The sequence below is a fragment of the Schistocerca serialis genome, chromosome 1, assembly GCF_023864345.2.
Source record: "Schistocerca serialis cubense isolate TAMUIC-IGC-003099 chromosome 1, iqSchSeri2.2, whole genome shotgun sequence".
NCBI lineage: Eukaryota > Metazoa > Arthropoda > Insecta > Orthoptera > Acrididae > Schistocerca > Schistocerca serialis.
Window position 1 is genome coordinate 1,000,569,948 of NC_064638.1, and position 20,380 is coordinate 1,000,590,327.

At 42.1% G+C, this 20,380-nt stretch overlaps 1 long non-coding RNA gene across 1 annotated transcript in view; it reads right to left on the bottom strand.

Annotated features, from left to right (window-relative positions):
- The window catches only part of LOC126413292 (uncharacterized), a 1,052,422-nt gene that overhangs the window by 938,908 nt on the left and 93,134 nt on the right, over window positions 1–20,380 (bottom strand). The window lies entirely within an intron of this gene.

Below are 20,380 nucleotides of genomic sequence, written 5' to 3' on the forward strand. Positions count from 1 at the left end.
GCAAAGATTGACAACTTGCTTTAAGTTTCAAAAGTGCAATATTTTGCGCGTCAGGAACAAAAACACATAGTATCCTGTGACTGCTACATCAATGTGTGAGTTCTTACAAAACATTCGTCGAACTATGCTGGAATATTGTTAAAGAGTTGTAGGAGATATTGGACATATATAAATAATGGTAGAAATAATGGCCACAGGTTTCTCTCTGACACATGGGAAAGTGTTACGCAAATGTTGAAGAAACTGAACTGGTAAACGCTTGAAGATAAACGCTAACTATCTCGTAAAAGCCTATTTATAATGTCTCATAAAACAACTTCAAGTGATAAGTCTAGGATTGTACTATAACCCCCGACGCATACCCGTACGGATTAAAATAATTGTAGCACGCACAGACGCCTTTAAGCAACCAGCGCTCCATACTTGAATGGAACGGGAAGCATCCCTTTTAACTGGTACAATGAGAAGTACCCTCTGCCGTGCACTCTGAATAACTTCGTGAGCAGAATTGAGCACGACATACATGGAAGACAGTCCACATCCTACAACATGATAAAGCATTTAAATAAACCTGAAAAAGAAACGACAAACAAATATATAACACCACAATATACACTGAAGAGCCAAAGAAACTGGTATACCTGCCTAATAACGTGTAGGGCCCCAGAGAGCATGCAGAATAGCCGCAACACGACGTGGCATGGACTCGACTGATGTCTGAAGTACTGCTGGAGGGAACTGCCACAACGAATCCTGCAGGACGGTCCATAAATCCGCAAGAGTACGAGGCGATGGAAATCTCTTCTGAACAGCACGTTGCAAACATCCCAGATAATGTTCACGTCTGGGGAGTTTGGTGGTCAGCGGAAGTTTTAAACTCAGAAAAGTGTTTCTGGAGCCACTCTGTAATAATTCTGGACGTGTGGGGTGTCGCATTGTCCTGTTGGAATTGCCCAAGTCCGTCGGAATGCACAAGGGACATGAATGGATGCAGACGACCAGACAGGATGCTTACGTACGTGTCATCTGTCAGAGGCATATCTCGACCTATTAGAGGTCCCATATCACTCCAACTGCACACGCCATACACTATTACAGAGCCTCCACCAGCCTGAACAGTCCCCTGCTGACATGCAGGATCCATGGATTCATGAGATTGTCTCCATACCCGTTCACATCCAGCCTCTCGATACAATTTGAAACGAGACTCGTTCGACCAGGCAACATGTTTCCAGTCATCATCAGTCCAATGTTGGTGTTGAGGGGCCCAGGCGAAGCGTAAAGCTTCGTGACGTGCAGTCATCAAGGGTACACGAGTGGACCTTCGGCTCCGAAAGCCCATATCGATGATGTTCCGTTGTACGGTTCGTACGCTGGCACTTGTTCATGGCCGAGCACTGAAATCTGCAGAAGGGCAGTACTTCTGTGACGTTGAACGATTCTCTTCAGTCATCGTTGATCCAGTTCTTGCAGGATCTTTTTCCGACCGCAGTAATGTCGGAGTTTTGATGTTTTACCGGAATCCTGATTTTCATGGTATACTCGTGAAATGGTCTTCAGGGAAAATCCCCGCTTCATCGCTATCTCGGAGATGCTGTGTCCCATCTCTTGTACGCCAACTACAATACTATGTTCAAACCACTTAAATCTTGATAGCCTGCCACTGAAGCAGCAGTAACCGATTTCAAAACTGCACGAGACACTTGTTGTCTTATACAGGCACTGCTGTCCACAGCACCGTATTCTGCCTATTTACCTATCTCTGTATTTGGATAAGCATGCCTATAATAGTTTCTTCGGCGCTTCAATGTTAATGGATTGCACATTATAAACAACTCTGGTGTAATGAAAACCAAGCAGTACAGGAGTATACCTCTGAAATGAATAAACCATATGTCGGTTATCACATAACGAACCAAGGACTAAGGCCATGAATAAAGCAAAAAAACGGATAGCAAGACGCCCCAACGACATAAAGGCCGAGTTACTTAACTGGGGTGGATTATTTTTAAAGCGCAGCTCGTGGTCTCGCGGTAGTGTTCTCGTTTCCCGAGCACGAGATCCCGGGTTCGATTCCCGGCGGGGTCAGGGATTTTCACCTGCTTCGAGATGACTGGATGTTGTGTCGTCTTCATCACCATCATTCATCCCCATTACGGCCGGAGGAAGACAATGGCAAACCACCTCCGCTAGGACCTTGCCTAGTACGGTGATGTGAGTCCCCCACATCGTCCCTTGCGCACTGCCAAGGAGTACGGGACCTCATCATCATCTTCATTATCAGGTATCTTCATTCATACAATACGTGTTGGCAAAGATGACAAATCCGAAAACAATGAACAGTTGCAGATTTCATATCAATCTTTAAAAAAGGTGAACGAAATGAATGCAATAACTATCGAGGTATAAAATTGGCGGACACAGGACATAAGACTTACACCAAGGTAATAAATCAATATCTACAAATTATTGCAGAAAATCAGTTATCTGAAGAACAAAAATAGTTTCATAGAAGCAAACAAATTGTAGAAGGACAAAGAGAGTTCAATAGGGAAATACACATCTCATTTATAGACTTAGAGAAAGCCTTCGACTATGTAGAGAGAAAAATATAATGGGACATTTTGTACAAGAATGGATATCCTCAGTAAATAATAAAGGTGACAGAAAGCCTATACAGAGGTAGAAGAATAAAAATAAATACTAAATATGCTGAATCAAAAGACTTACCGAGAAACCAAGGGGTTCGAAAGGTGTAGCTTATCACCCATTCATTTTAATACATACATTGACGATATGATTGAAACATGAAAAATAAACTGATCCAGACTTGAGATTATCATATGACATATTTTTTAATACGAAGCTTTTTGAAGATGGCCTTTGAATTGTACAGAATGGCGAGACTTTCCAGCAAAGATCCAGATAAAGGCTGCATCAAATTTCTAAATTGTATAATATTAAAGTATCTATTCCAAAAACAAAAGTGATGGCTATTAAATGGACAAAAAAGCTGAGGGCAAAGATCATAATAGGAAACAAAACCATTGAACAGATTAGTCACTTCAACTACCTGGGGAATATTATAAGCTATCAGAATGAATTCGACATTGACAACAGACTACAGAAATATCAACTGATATGCGGAACGATCAATATATCATAGAGAAATGAAGTGGGGAAAACACAAAAATAAGTTTTGTAACGTAATGGCCACCCCACGTTGCTATTTGGAAATGAATCTTGGACATCTACTAAAAAGCTAGAAAGTAGAATCCAATCAGTAGAAATGAAATTTATAAGAGGAGTTAAGGACTATACGAGATTAGAAAGATTAAGAAACGAAGATATAAGAGCAGAGATTGGGATATGCTAGAAACGAGAAGATCAATTCTAATCGACAAAGATGACTAGAACATCTACAAAGAATGCCAGATTCAAGACTACCAAAACAAGCGTTAAATTTCAGACTTTTAGGTACAAGAGCCATGGGTAGACCGAGAAAAAGACGGCTGGATACTTAGAAGACAGAACAGGACTAAGGCCTAGACCATGATTCAAGAAGAAGAATTCCACGATGTACAGAAGAGTTTGTACTCAAAAGTGCTCATCTCGAGTAATGAGGCAAAGTGCATTTAATGGGCTTTTAGTTCGGTATAATTCGTTAAATACAAATAAAACATGGTAAAAGAATACAAACAGAAAAATCATGATTTGCTTTATCTTTCTGTCGCTAGTCTACTTAAGCAATACGTTGCATCACATTGCACCATTGCATTCCTATAAATTTCGTCCATCACATGTGGCGAACTATTATTTCACTTTCCATTACCATGGTTCAAATGGCTCTGAGCACTATGGGACTTAACATCTGTGGTCATCAGTCCCCTAGAACTTAGAACTACTTAAACCTGACTAACCTAAGGACATCACACAATCAATGCCCGAGTCAGGATTCGAACCTGCGACCGTAGCGGTCACGCGGTTCCAGACTGAAGCGCCTAGAACCGCACGGCCACATCGGCAGGCCCATTACCGTGACTAAAATGTTTGCTTAGGATATAGTGCAACGTCGATGTTGTGAAATGCAGTTTCACAAATCCTCCTGCGGCATAAAAGTCTCCAATCTCTTCATGGGGTTTATGAAATTATTCATGTATTCGTGATACAAGGTTGATGTCTTGGCGCTGTATATGGTGGGTATGCGCCTATAGTTATTTACACACTATTTAAAAAAGACTAACCGCGAGAAGGGGAAGGCAAGGAAGAAGAAAGCGAGATGAGCTCCAGTCTTGTAATGAACAGTTATGACAACAAATGCAAGGGGCGCAGACCAGTGGAAAAAGTTGGGATAGGCCTTTGAACAGCCGTGGGACACTGCTAGCAACAAATACAACAATTGAAAATAGACAGACAAATGAACACCCCACTGGATTTCATTACTCCTGATCTGGGTTAAACTCGAACTATTCACCTCCAATTAACTGTATTATACCCGTGGTGCTTTTTGTGATGGATGACTAACTGAGTTGTTGTCAAGGTGGTTTATACAGGATGACAACTACTGAACTATATGAAATAACATCGCCATAACTTCTGAATGGTTTGCATTAGGACATTCAAACTGCATGGTTGGCCGCGGTGCATGATTGGAATAGTAGGGTTTGGTTTAGCGACGAAGCCCATTTTCATTTGGATGGGTTCTTCAATAAGCAAAACTGGTGCATTTGGGGGCCTGGGAATCCGCATTTCGCGATCGAGAAGTCTCTTCACCCTCAATGGGTGACTGTGTGGTATGCAATGCCCAGTCACGGAATAATCTGTGTGATATTCCTTGATGGCACGGTGACTACCGATCGGTACGTGAAGGTTTTGCAAGATGATTTCATCCCCATTATCCACAGTGACCCTGATTTGGACAAGACGTGGTTCATGCAAGACGGAGCTCGATCCCATCGAAGCAGGAGAGTGTTTGACATCCTGAAGAAGCACTTTGGGGACCGTACTATTCTGGCTCCGGGGTACCTAGAGTCCACTGGCATGGGTGTCGATTGGTCGTCATATTGTTCGGATCTGAACACATGCGACTCCTTTTTGTGGGGCTATATTAAAGACAAGGTGTGCACCAATAACTCCAAAACTATTGTTGAGCTGAACGCATCCATTCAGAAGGCCTTCGTCAGCATCGATGTTCCGACATTTCAGCGGGTCATGCAGAATTTCTCTACTTCATCGACAATGATGGAATGCATATCGAACATGTCATAACCTAAATCCGAATATTTGTAGTGACGTTTTCATACTGAATAAATTGTGTGCACGCCGTGGTTTGTAACTAATTTACGTTTTTTTATATAGTTCAATAATGTCACCCTGTATGTTACATCAGACGCAGAATACAGATCTTATCGCTTTTGTCATTCCGATGATGTTGAAGGTGTTTAAAGCAGTTTCTTCGACCATACGGCTTGACCTCCAATGTAAGCCTAGCTGCAACTCCACAGGATTCAGTAAAAACCTGCAATACGCGGGGAAAATAAATTTCCACCCTTGTGCTTCATATATCTAGCACAATTATTAGTTTTTACGTATCCTGCATCCTCACGTCATTGATTAAGTGGCAGCATCTTTTATTGTCAAACGTTAAACAAGTTCACCTCAAGGATAACTATGGGAATGGAATTTACCGGTGTATTGGGAACTGTTGATTAAATAACTACCTGCTCGAAGATTGAAACCTAGGAATGTCAAGGTTATATCCCTACACTCGAGTTCTAGACCCAATAAATGCATGGCATTCAGGACAAACCCACAACAACCAGACTAGTCATTACATATATGTCTGTTGTAGAAATTTCGAGCACAAATTATTCCTTTTCCTTTTGTGTAAGAATTCGACGTTGGATATATACATATTACAATGGTTCATATACTCGAAAGTGGCATTAGAAAATAGAGTCAAAAAGCCATTCACTGCGTACTCATTGAGTACGCAAAAGGGCAACACAACTACTGTACGAAAATCACCATGCCTTTGAATTCATTCGAACCAGCGACCTCGTCTTACCTCCATAGCTGCATCTGCAACAGGAGGCCGGATAGACTTTTTCTCCTTATTTAGATATATAAGTCTTAAAGAAACTGCTTTCGGGCACATTCCTGCTACTGACGCTAACTTTAGCAACTTTACAGTAAAGCTATTAAGTATTTGTTAAAAATTAAAGCAAGTTCCTCTTAAGAACTAGTCACGAACGGACGAACCCAAACTCGAGACAAAATCCAGACAGCTATTTGGGATCAATGGAGGTTGGAGAATCTACATTTACAGTATGTATGGACTAAAAGAACTCTAAGTTCCGTCCCTTTGGCTGGACAGGGACGTTCACCCGCGGTTTCCGACTTCTGAAGTCGTGGGGTGATTAACTGCAGTGGTGCAAGACATAGTGGCAGTAGCTGCCAGTAGTGATGGGTGGTCAGTAGTTTAGTAGTTCAAAGTTGGGACGTGGAACGTGGAGATGTAGAAGAAGCTGCTGCTACTCTTAAAAGGAGACTGAAATACACGGTTTCCGTAAGATCTGATGGGCTTGACTTCCTGTGACTGTTGGATATTTCTTGCTTTCACCATGGTATTGAGAATTTTTTTTGCTCAGATTTTTAATGACATTGCAGTGTTGTAATTCGAAGTTGAGTGGAGACAGTTATGTGAGATCGGAAGGAATGCATGTTTCATGTTCAGTGGCAGGAACTTAGAACTTAAAGTAATTTAATGATGTTGCTAAGAGCTATAGAGTGTTACGAAAGGTCACTCCAAACTAAATGCACACTATTTTTTTAAATCCACCTTTTATTCTACATGTTTGAAAGTTTTACAGTGTGTAGATAAATCCTTTAGGAACAATATTTTCATTTCTCCACATAATTTCCATCCTTCTCAACTGCCTTACGCCATTTTGGAACCAGCGCCTGTATACCCGCACAGTAAAATTCTGGACCAACCTGACAGTCACATGGAGCCAGGTCAGGACTGTAAGGTGGGTGTTTCAGTGTTGTCCACCCGAGTTTTGTGATTGCTTCCATGGTTTTTTGACTGACATGTGGCCGTGCATTCTCGTGCAACAGCAAAACATCCTGCTCTTGCCGATGTGGTCGAACACGACTAAGTCGAGCTTGAAGTTTCTTCAGTGTCGTCACACATACATCAGAATTTATGGTGGTTCCACTTGGAATGATGTGCAGAAGGTGTGGTTTTTAATTTTTTTTTTCTTGGGTGAATATGCATGATGCCACTCCATTGATTGCCTCTTCGTCTCTGGTGAAAAATGATGGAGCCATGTTTCAGAACCTGTCACAATTCTTCCAAGAAATTCATCTCCACCATACTCGTACTGTTCCGAAAGTTCGTTGCATACCATTTTTCTTGTTTCTTTGTGAGCCACTGTCAACATCCTGGAAACCCACGTGGCACAAACCTTTTTTAACGCCAACACTTTCAGTATTCTGCAAACACTTCCTTCCCCTATCCCAACGTAGCGTGACAATTCGTTCACTGTGATGCGTGTCAGCAGTCACCAATTCGTTAACTCTCTCCACATTGTCTGGAGTGTGGGCAATACGAGACCTGCCGCTACGAGGACAATCCTCAATATTGCAGTGCCCGCTTTCATCACGTAACCTGCTTGCCTACCGACTAACTGTACTGCGATCGACAATAGTATTTCCATACATCTTTTTCAACCGCTTGTGGATGTTTCCCACTGTCTCGTTTTCACAGCACAGGAATTCTATGACAGCACGTTGCTTCTAACGAACGTCAAGTGTAGGAGCCATCTTGAAGACATGCTGTAACGGCGCCACTCACGGGAACAGGTTGAACTAAGTTTGAAAACAAGCGGGAAGGATGTATCAACACACTGTAAAACTTTCACACATGCAGAATGAAAACTGTATTTTTAGAAAAATAGTGTGCATTTCTTTTGTAGTGACCCTTGTATATGTGTGGTACCGTTTTCATCCTCATCTCGTGGGTCAAGGCGAGGCTGGTGACCCGTGACTAAGCTGCTACGGTGATACGCAAGAGGTGGGAGTTGATCCGGATCCGTTGATAAATTGTTCCCCTAATGATATAATCGCCTCGTGTAGAAAGTATGCATAACCTGTCGCACCAGGGCTGAGTTGATGTTCGTCACCACGACCACGAGCTGCGAAATTAAGGAACCATCTATGAGTCATAGACGTATATTATGGATTCTTTCGTCATTTAGGGACAAATAACCATAGAAAAACTGACAGATGCAATAAACTTCCTTTGGTGCTTAAATGTCCAATTTCTTCCATTTCATGTAATCTACAACCGTTGCATTAGCATTTTCCGACTTCATAATGGCTTTATCAAGTTCTTACATGGCGATTTGAACCGTTGGGTTGCTGGTCTCTATATCTATTTGTCGCTCCCTTACGTTATATTTACGCGACTCACAATTTTTCAATCAAGCAAGAGCTGATGAGCAATGATGTGAGGAGACAGGTTGATGTTTCCAGAACCTATCTCGAATGCATTAGTTGTCTACGTTTACAACAGCGTCCAAGAGGTCTGACTAGTTTAGAACACAGCGAACACTTCATGGTTTGAAATCAAACGATTTCGTCATCTACCGTTAAGCACTTCAGCTACGTTTCTCTATCTATACAGAGAACGATATTCATGTAACACACAGGAACATGAATTACGTTCTGTCCATATGTACGGGGCTGACAGTCTGAAACTATTTTTATCGTTTCCACGGTAATAAAGTGGAGTACTTGCTTAACGAATTGTTCAGTTCCACTTAGTATTTAATCAAATTACGTATTTACAGAAAAATTTAATTTTTTTGATTGAAACAAAAAATTCTGGTATTAACAAGTGTGTCACTCAGGAATCTCGAAATTTTTCCCTTTCAGACCTCAAACGTACTGAATTAAGATTATGAGAAGACGCAATGATGAGGTTTTCTTCCGATTTTCTTGCCTATTTTTAGTATCCAATTTAAAGAAGAGGAAGAAGGCAGATGCAGTATAGTAATCCTCCAACCACCCTGGAACCCACAGCCAATACAGCCATCGCGTGAAAGAGCAGTCACATTACCACTGCACTAGCGAGCCAGTGTTGAGATCAATGCTCTGCCATTGCCATAGTGATTGCTTATATAGATAATATGCGACGTAAAAGACGAGAGTAACTGTATTTTCTCCAAAGAATGACCATAAATTTGATGACTTGACGTCACACCTTACGTGAAAAATCACTCAAGTTATTTAATGAAACTGACACTGAAATATCAAGTGAATTTAACGGTAATTCTGTGGAACTCCAGGTAGTAACATGACAGTTACGGAGTTGCCAAACATACAGTCCTGAAAAAAGAAATTAGTGCACCTGGAAGTTGACGTCAATTTTGATCCAATGACAGCATATTCCACCTGGGGGTACTGATAATGGTTTCAACGTTGTCTCGGCCTTCCGAGTGGCAAGATGGTCCTTTCTGAGAACTGCCACACAAGTTGGACACACTGTGTCCGTTGTGCAACGATGCTGGTATCTATGGTCACATGACCATTGTCACACCACACCACAGCCGTGCGCGAGGATCGTCGTGTTGTAAGGGCATTAGTGGCAGATCGTACGGCTACCATTGCACAGCTAAGACGATAAGTGACGCATGCGACACATCAACCAACAACTCTTACAGAATTACTTGAACAGGACGAACAGGCTGGCGTAACTTTTCCCAGAACAGTATTCGGCATCTGTATGATCGACTGGATGCCAAAATTAGCGCCTGCATTGCTGCCCCTGGTGGCTACATTATATACTAATATGGGTGTGTCTGCATGGGTCGATACCTGGTACCTGAGAACCGCTTGTGCTATTGATCTGTAGATGTAGTCATTTCATGTACTCCATACGCACTTTTGCAACACAAAATTGAGTGAACTGGAAACGTGTAGAAGGGTGTACTAATTTTTTTTCGGCAATGTGTAATGCGAAGTTGCCAATTTTTCTATGCACTGTACAGTCGATGGTTTTCCAGAGCGCGCTTGGGAGTAAGGAATGTATTCCGCGTCTCAAAGATGCACTGCCGAGTTGACCAATTAGCCAGTGACTTTTACTCTCGTTTCTGTAACTAGGCTTAGGAGCTAGAGCATATATATTAATAACACTCAGGAGCACCGACTGCAAACTGAAAGTCATAAATCAACAACTGTCACATCTCATTCACCATATGTGATTCAGTTTTTTGAAGCGTCTACGGTGATTTTAGTGTAAGCATGACGCGTACGTAATGCATCTTTTTATCTTTTTAGACTTAAAAAAGGTGTTTCTAGAGACCACCATCGTTTGCAGCACCCCAGAAACAGAGGAACGCAAATTAGAAGGCAATAACAGAGCACTGATTGCAAAACGCAAACATCCACGGAGAAATGTAAGTTACAAGTAATATAGAGCCTCAAATCATTCAAGTGGACTGTGCAAAGATACAACGCGCAATCATCTAAAAAGCGTGCTGCAAAGGTATATAGGAGATAGTGTAACACAATTCGCTGACAACACAGATTTTAATATGTCATTCTAAAGTAAAACTGTCACTCTGTCTATAATAATCAGAAGTACGCAAAGTAAGTTCTATTTTTAATGATAACAAAACAATCATTACTGATGCTTTGTTCACTAAAGCGAAAATGTTCTTATGGTTCAAATGGCTCTAAGCACTATGGGACTTAACGTCTGAGGTCATCAGTCCGCTAGACCTAGAACTACTTAAACCTAAGTAAACTAAGGACATCACATACATCCATGCCCCGAGGCAGGATTCGAACCTGCGACTGTAGCAGCAGCGCGGTTGCGGACTGAAGCGCCTAGAACCGCACGGCCACATTGGCCGGCATGTTCTTATGAAAAAGGGTTCAATCTGTAGGACACTTATGACAGAAAGAGACGGAAATAGCAATAAGAGGTTCATCTAATTCATAGCGTGGCACATTCTGAAAAGCAATGCCGCACAGTAGTGCAGTTCTGTCTTAAATTACTGCCTGATGGATTGATATTAATGACTTCTCTAGGCCATCACAATATTAATGTAAGAATCATCGAGGAGCAACTTCCAGAACAAACTGTATTGTTTTGTGGCAATTTGCGAAATAAGGTAGGTGCTCATTGATTGAAGTAAGCCCTCGAGGCGTTGAATAGGTGCCAAAATAGTCATAAAGCCGTAGACTACTGCACAGGTTTAACAATGCTCTGAGCAAATTTACTTGTCAGTAGAAGCAGCTCACCAGCTCTTTTTTTAAACTGAAAACGTTTGGGTAGGTAACTAGTGCAAAATCAGAATGACCAATAACAAGAAACTAGCGATCTCCCAGGAGACACCAGCATGAGCAAACATGAGAAAGTCACTGGAAAATCATAAAACGAAACGAAAATACCACCCTGCATTGTTATTAGAAATTTCAGCAAAATATACTACTGGCCATTAAAATTGCTACACCACGAAGATGACGTGCTTCAGACGCGATATTTAACCAACAGGGAGAAGATGCTGTGATATGCAAATGATTAGCTTTTCACACCATTCACACAAGGTTGGCGCCGGTGGCGACACCAGCAACATGCTGACATGAGGAAAGTTTCCAACCGATTTCTCATGCACAAACAGCAGTTGACCGGCGTTGCCTGGTGAAACGTTGTTGTGATGCCTCGTGTAAGGAGGAGAAATGCGTACCATCACGTTTCCGGCTTTGATAAAGGTCGGTTTGTAGCCTATCGCTATTGCGGTTTATCTTATCGCGACATTGCTGCTCGCGTTGGTCGACATCCAATGACTGTTAGCAGAATATGGAATCGGTGAGTTCAGGAGGGTAATACAGAACGCCGTGCTGGATCCCAACGGCCTCGTACCACTAGCAGTCGAGATGACAGGCATCTTATCCGCATGGCTGTAACGGATCGTGCAGCCACGTCTCGATCCATGAGTCAACAGATGTGTACGTTTGCAAGACGACAACCATCTGCACGAACAGTTCGACGACGTTTACAGCAGCATGGACTATCAGCTCGGAGACCTGCATCACTGATAGGAGCACCTGCGATGGTGTACTCAATGATGAACCTGGGTGCACGAAAGGCAAAACAACATTTATTTGGATGAATTCAGGTTCGGATTACAGCATCGTGATGGTCGTATCCGTGTTTGGCGACATCGTGGTGAACGCACATTGGAAGCGTGTATTCGTCATCGCCATACTGGCATACAACCCGGCATGATGGTATGGGGTGCCATTGGTTACACGTCTCGGTCACCTCTTGTTCCCATTGACGGCACTTTGAACAGTGGACGTTACATTTCAGATGTGTTACGACCCGTGGCTCTACCCTTCATTCGATCCCTGCGAAACCCTACATTTCAGCAGGATAATGCACGACCGCATGTTGCAGGTCCTGTACGGGCCTTTCTGGATACAGAAAATATTCGACTGCTGCCCTGGCCAGCACATTCTCCAGATCTCTCACCAATTGAAAACTTCCGGACAATGGTGGCCGAGCAACTGGCTCGTCACAATACGCCAGTCACTACTCTTGATGAACTGTGGTATCGTGTTGAAGCTGCATGGGCACCTCTACCTGTACACGCCATCCAAGTTCTGTTTCACTCAATGCCCGGGCGTATCAAGGCCGTTATTACGGCCAGAGATGGTTGTTCTGGGTACTGATTTCTCAGGATCTATGCACCCAAATTGCGTGAAAATGTAATCACATGTCAGTTCTAGTATAATGTATTTGTCCAATAATTACTCGTTTATCATCTGCATTTCTTCTTGGTGTAGCAATTTTAATGGCCAGTAGTGTATAATAACATGTCAAATAAAAAAAAAAATGATTCATTCCCACTTCAAGGAGCCTCATAATGACCACTAACTTCCATAGGTAATTATTTGCTTCATGAGACTGCCCTCGTTTAGTTATACCACCTTCTTCTGTCTCGGTACACTATATTTTCAAGAACAAATCTGCTGATCTATTAACAACGGAAGCTCCCACCGTCAAGTCAAGCGTTTCTGCACTAAATCACGACACTCGCCTACAGATGTAGATACTGGTGATGAAACTCAACATCCTCACACAGAAATGTAACTTATTCTTTCAGTCTTTACACACCCTAAATGAGCTTCTCCAACCCCTATGGACCCCAAATGTCAGTTCAGATAAACTGATGTGCTATCGAAATAATTCTGCGATTGTTTGCCGAAAAGACCTCTCCTCTGTCCGCGACTAGGGTCGACAACCGTCTCGTCGCTCAAGGAGTCCTCAGCAGTCCCTGAAATTTTCAGGATCCATATATTTTCGATAGTCGGCGTTGTAGCTACAGTTTGTTCAGCTTCTTACCGCTCTCGCTGATCTTCACCCTAGTCTAGCCTCAGGGGTCCAATGCGCTACTCTATGACCTGCTGAAGCTCAAGTAACTCTCTCTGCGTATACATCAGAAAAGTTCTCATGACGTCATGTGACAGCAGACAAAAGTGTATTCCCATCATTAACGGCTCCATCCAAACGGAGGCATCCATTTGCCTACCGTGTCCATAGCTCGTTAGAGTAAGAAAGAGAGCTGGGAGCAGTAATTCAAATGTTCAAATGTGTGTGAAATGTTATGGGACTAAGGTCATCAGTCCCTAAGCTTACACACTGTTGTTGTTGTTGTTGTTGTGGTCTTCAGTCCTGAGACTGGTTTGATGCTGCTCTCCATGCTACTCTATCGTGTGCAAGCTCTTTCATCTTCCAGTACTTACTGCAACAGTGTATTCATCTCTTGGTCTACCTCTACGATTTTTACCCTCCACGCTGCCCTCCAATGCTAAATTTGTGATCCCCTCATGCCTCAGAACATGTCCTACCAACCGGTCCCTTCTTCTTGTCAAGCTGTGCCACAAACACCCCTTCTCCCCAATTCTATTCAATACCTCCTCATTAGTTATGTGGTCTACCCATCTAATCTTCAGAATTCTTCTGTAGCACCACATTTCGAAAGCTTCTATTCTCTTCTTTTCCAAACTATTTATCGTCAATGTTTCACTTCCATACACGACTACACTCCATACAAATACTTTCAGAAACGACTTCCTGACACTTAAATCTATACTCAATGTTAACAAATTACTCTTCTTCAGAAACGCTTTCCTTGCCATTGCCAGTCAACATTTTATATCCTCTCTACTTCGACCATCATTAGTTATTATGACCCCCAAATAGCAAAACTTATTTACTACTTTAAGTGTCTCATTTCCTAATCTAATTCCCTCAGCATCACCCGACTTAAATCGACTACATTCCATTATCCTCATTTTGCTTTTGTTGATGTTCATCTTATATCCTCCTTTCAAGACATTGTCCACTCCGTTCAGCTGCTCTTCCTAGTCCTTTGCTGTCTCTGACAGAATTACAATGTCATCGGCGAACCTCAAGGTTTTTATTTCTTCCCAATGCATCTTATAATATAATAATTCCAATCCCAAAGAAAGCAGGTGTTGACAGATGTGAAAATTACCGAACTATCAGTTTAATAAGTCACAGCTGCAAAATACTAACACGAATTATTTACAGGCGAATGGATAACTGATAGAAACCGACCTCGGGGAAGATCAATTTGGATTCCGTAGAAATGTTGGAACACATGAGGCAATACTGACCTTAAGACTTATCTTAGAAGATAGATTAAGGAAAGGCAAACCTACGTTTCTAGCATTTGTAGACTTCGAGAAAGCTTTTGACAATGTTGACTGGAATACTCTCTTTCAAATTCTAAAGGTGACAGGGGTAAAATACAGGGAGCGAAAGGCTATCTACAAATTGTACAGAAAGCAGATGGCAGTTATAAGAGTCGAGGGGCATGAAAGGGAAGCAGTGGTTGGGATGGGAGTGATACAGGGTTGTAGCCTCTCCCCGATGTTATTCAATCTGTATATTGAGCAAGCAGTAAAGGAAACAAAAGAAAAATTTGGAGTAGGTATTAAAATCCAGGGAGAAGTAATAAAAACTTTAAGGTTCGCCGATGATATTGTAATTCTGTCAGAGACAGCAAAGGACTTGGAAGAACAGCTGAATGGAATGGACAGTGTCTTGAAAGGAGGATATAAGATGAACATCAACAAAAGCAAAACAAGGATAATGGAATGTAGTCGAATTAAGTCGGGTGATGCTGAGGGAATTAGATTAGGAAATGAGACACTTAAAGTAGTAAAGGAGTTTTGCTATATGGGGAGCAAAATAACTGATGATGGTCGAAGTAGAGAGGATATAAAATGTTGGCTGGCAATGGCAAGGAAATCGTTTCTGAAGAAGAGTAATTTGTTAACATCGAGTATAGATTGGTGTCAGGAAGTCGTTTCTGAAAGTGTTTGTACGGAGTGTAGCCATGTTGTTGTTGTTGTTGTTGTTGTTGTGGTCTTCAGTCCTGAGACTGGTTTGATGCAGCTCTCCATGCTACTCTATTCTGTGCAAGCTTCTTCATCTCCCAGTACCTACTGCAACCTACATCCTTCTGAATGTGCTTAGTGTATTCATCTCTTGGTCTCCCTCTACGATTTTTACCCTCCATGCTGCCCTCAAATGCTAAATTTGTGATCCCTTGATGCCTCAAAACATGTCCTACCAACCGGTCCCTTCTTCTTGTCAAGCTGTGCTACAAACACCCCTTCTCCCCAATTCTATTCAATACCTCCTCATTAGTTATGTGGTCTACCCACCTTATCTTCAGCATTCTTCTGTAGCACCACATTTCGAAAGCTTCTATTCTCTTCTTGTCCAAACTAGTTATCGTCCATGTTTCACTTCCATACATGGCTACACTCCATACAAATACTTTCAGAAACGACTTCCTGACACTTAAATCTATACGCGATGTTAACAAATTTCTCTTCTTCAGAAACGTGTAACCATGTATGGAAGTGAAACATGGACAGTAAATAATTTGGACAAGAAGAGAATAGAAGCTTTCGAAATGTGGTGCTACAGAAGAATGTTGAAGATTAAGTGGGTAGATCACGTAACTAATGAGGAGGTATTGAATAGGATTGGGGAGAAGAGAAGTTTGTGGCACAACTTGACTAGAAGAAGGGATCGGCTGGTAGGACATGTCCTGAAGCATCAAGGGATCACAAATTTAGCATTGGAGGGCAGCGTGGAGGGTAAAAATCGTAGAGGGAGACCAAGAGATGAATACACTAAGCAGATTCAGAAGGATGTACGTTGTAGTAGGTACTGGGAGATGAAGGAGCTTGCACAGGATCGATTAGCATGGAGAGCTGCATCAGACCAGTCTCAGGACTGAAGACAACAACAACAACAACAACAACAACAATGCATCTTAATACCTAATCCGAATTTTTCTTTTGTTTCCTTTACTGTTTGCTAAATATACAGATTGAATAACATCGAGGAGAGGCATCAACCCGGTCTCACTCCCTTCCCAACCGCTGCTTCCCTTTCATACCCCTCGACTCTTATAACTGCCATCTGGTTTCTGTACAAATTGTAAGTAGCCTTTCACTCCCTGTATTTTACCCCTGCCACCTTTTGAATTTGAATGAGAGTATTCCAGTCAACATTGTCAAAACTTTCTCTAAGTCTACAAATCCTAGTAACGTAGGTTTGCCTTTCGTTAATCTGTTTTCTAAGGTAAGTCGTAGGGTCAGTATTGCCTCGCGTGTTCCAACATTTTTACGAAATCCAAATTAATCTTCCTCAAGGTAGGCTTCTACCAGTTTTTTCATTCGTCTATAAAGAATTCGTGTTAGTATTATTCAGCCGTGGCTTATTAAACTGATAGTTCGGTAATTTTCACATCTGTCAACACCTGCTTTCTTTGTGATTGGAATTATTATATTCTTCTTGAAGTCTGAGGGTATTTCGCCTGTCTCATACATCCTACTCACCAGAAGGTAGAGCTATGTCTAGGATGGCTCTCCCAAGGCTATCAGTAGTTCTAATGAAATGTTGTCTACTCCCGGGGCCTTGTTTCGACTCTGGTCTTTCAGTGCTCTGTCAAACTCTTCACGCAGTATCGTATCTTCCATTTCATCTACATCTACATCCTCTTCCATTTCCATAATATCGTCCTCAAGTGCATCTCCCTTGTATAGACCCTCTATCTACTCCTTCCACCTTTCTGCTTTCCTTTCTTTGCTTAGAACTGGGTTTCCAGCTGAGCTCTTGATATTCATACAAGTGGCTCTCCTTTCTCCAAAGGTCTCTTTAATTTTCCTGTAGGCTGTATCTATCTTACCCCTAGTGAGATAAGCCTCTATGTCCTTAGATTTGTCCTCTACCCATCCCTGCTTAGGCATTTTGCACTACCTGTCGATCTCATTTTTGAGACGTTTGTATTCCTTTTTGCCTGCTTCATTTACTGCATTTTTATATTTTCTACTATCATCAATTAAATTCAATATTTCTTCTGTTACCCAAGGATTTCTATTAGCCCTCGTCTTTTTACCTACTTGATCCTCTGCTGTCTTCTCTACTTCATCCCTCAGAGCTACCCATTCTTCTTCCACTGTATTTCTTCCCCCATTCCTGTCAACTGTTCCCTTATGCTCTCCCTGAAACTCTCTACAACCTCTGGTTTAGTCAGTTTATCCAGGTCCCCTCTCCTTAAATTTCCTCCTTTTTGCAGTTTCATCAGTGTTAATCTACAGTTCATAACCAATAGATTGTGGTCAGAGTCCACATCTGCCCCTGGAAATGTCTTACAGTTTAAAACTTGGTTCCTGAATCTCTGTCTTACCATTATAAAATCTGTCTCAAACCTCCCAGTATCTCTAGGCCTCTTCCATGTATACAACCTTCTTTCATGATTCTTGAAGCAAGTGTTAGGTATGATTAAGTTACGCTCTGTGCAAAATTCTACCACACGGTTTCCTCTTTCATTTCTTACGCCCAATCCATATTCACCTACTACGTTTCCTTGTCTTCCTTTTCCTACTATCGAATTCCAGTCACCCGTGACTATTAAATTTTCATCTCTCCTCACTATCTGAATAATTTCTTTTATCTCTTCATACATTTATTCAATTATTTCGTCATCTGCAGAGCTAGTTGGCATATAAACTTGTAGTACTGTAGTAGCATGGGCTTCGTGTCTATCTTGGGCACAATAATGCGTTCACTATGCTGTTTGTAGTTGCTTACCCGCATTCCTATTTTTTAAATTCATTATTAAACCTACTCCTGCATTACTCCTATTTGATTTTGTATTTATAGCCCTGTATTCACCTGACAAAAGGTCTTGTTCCTCCTGCCTCCGAACTTCACTAATTCCCACTATATCTAACTTTAACCTATCCATTTCCCTTTTTAAATTTTCTAACCTACCTGCCCGATTAAGCGATCTGACGTTCCACGTTCCGATCCGTAGAACGCCATTTTTCTTTCTCCTGATAACGACGTCCTCCTGAGTAGTCCCCGCCCGGAGATCCGAATGGGGGACTATTTTACCTCCGGAATATTTTACCCAAGAGGACGGCATCATCATTTAACCATACAGTAAGGCTGCATTCCTCTTGGTTTCAGCCGTTCGCAGTACCAGCACAGTAAGGCTGTTTTGGTTAGTGTTACAAGGCCAGATCAGTCAATCATGCAGACTGTTGCCACTGCAGGAACCACACTACATAACCTAAATTATTCTAAGGACAACCACAAACACCCATGCCCGAGGGAGGACTCGAACCTCCGCCGGGACCATCCGGGAGGAGTAATTAAAGGTGAATAAATATTAGAAGAAATTTTACATATTTTGAGGAGGATGCTGGAGGTAGCAATATAGGGCAAGAGAGAGAGAGAAAGAGATAAGTAAACCAAAATAGTCGTAAAAAGTCACTCATGATTTATTAATTTTTAAGTATGTAGGAAAAAGCAAATGCAACAGAAATGTAATATTTAAGAACCCATATTTAAAAGGAACTTATTTCAAGAAAAGAGTGACTTGCAGGAAAACTAACTCATATTTTACTATCTCGGGTGCGATACTTTCCTATTGCTGTGGCCCTCAATGACAGAAAATTAAGCAAAAGAACAAGTAAAGAAAAGAAAACGTTTTCAATGCTCTAATTTTTGTATAGAATCCCCAATTATTTGTAACTTTAATCATGCGTCTTGGCAGAAATCTGACACAAGTGGCACACAACGTCCTGCCAGGCTTCGAGAACAGTCCCAACGGACATCAGAGGTATCTGGTTGGTTTCGTGGCCAGTTATCTGCCAGCATTCGTGCTAATTCAGCCCATATGCTCGCCACTGGATTCATATCAGCACCCTGTGGCGACCAGTACATGACGTTGATGCTCTAGTTAGACAGCTGCTGCCGAACGAACGGAAATCATGCACAAGAGAATGACCTTCCAGAAACGTGAATTCTCCTTCAGTGTGTCAGCAGCTCGTGGTCTTGTGGATAGCATTGGTGACTCTCGATCACGGAGCTTCAGGTTCGGTGCTCGACTTAGTTAGGGATATTTTTCGCTCAATACAGTGTGTGTGTGCGTATGTATGTGTTTTGACGTCATCATCAACGCGCAAGTCGCCGAAGTGGCGTCAAATAAAAAGACTTGTACTAGGCGGGGTCTCTTGCTTTACAGCATTCGCCCTGAAGGAAGCATCACATTCTTCACTATATGGACGTACTGCCTGCTGTCAATAGTTTCCTCAATTCCAAGAAATACTTCTGATTCTCTCGCAGAAATCCAACTCCAGTAGGAAACCGATTGCTATCCCACTTCCTTCTTGTCGTCGCTAAGTATTCTTCATGATCTCTTGTCCAGCGCGGCCTTTAAATCACTCTTGGACCGTCGTTGCTAGCGGAAAACATCTTCTCATCAGTGTAAATTACATTTTCGCACGCTGAGTTCAGATGGAGCTTCATGAATACCAACCGGTATAAAATATTTTCTCTCTGATTTCCTATTTCAAGCTGATCTTTGTGCATCCCATCCAGTTTCTCTAAGCCTTCGGCGAACTGTGCCACTGTAACCGCATTGCTTCGCGTCCAGGATGGCAAGAAGCTGTCGGCTCTTATGCACAAACTCTCTCTCCTCCAGTCACTTCCTGCGTGAGGCACCCGCTTCCGGTACTAGGTGGCACAGCATACCTCCTGTCAGCATCTCTAACTAAAAGCCTGCCTTTTTAAATCAGAGCGACGACTCTTTCTCGAATTGAATGCTCCTATGAGCCACTGCAACCGTCTGTGCGTGATGTGATTCCTGCTTGCCATTCCTATACTAGCGCCTGCAGAGGAAGTAAACGCCATTCCGTTGAAAGGAGAGGGAATTTGGTTGTTTCAGACTGAAGGAAGACAAAATTC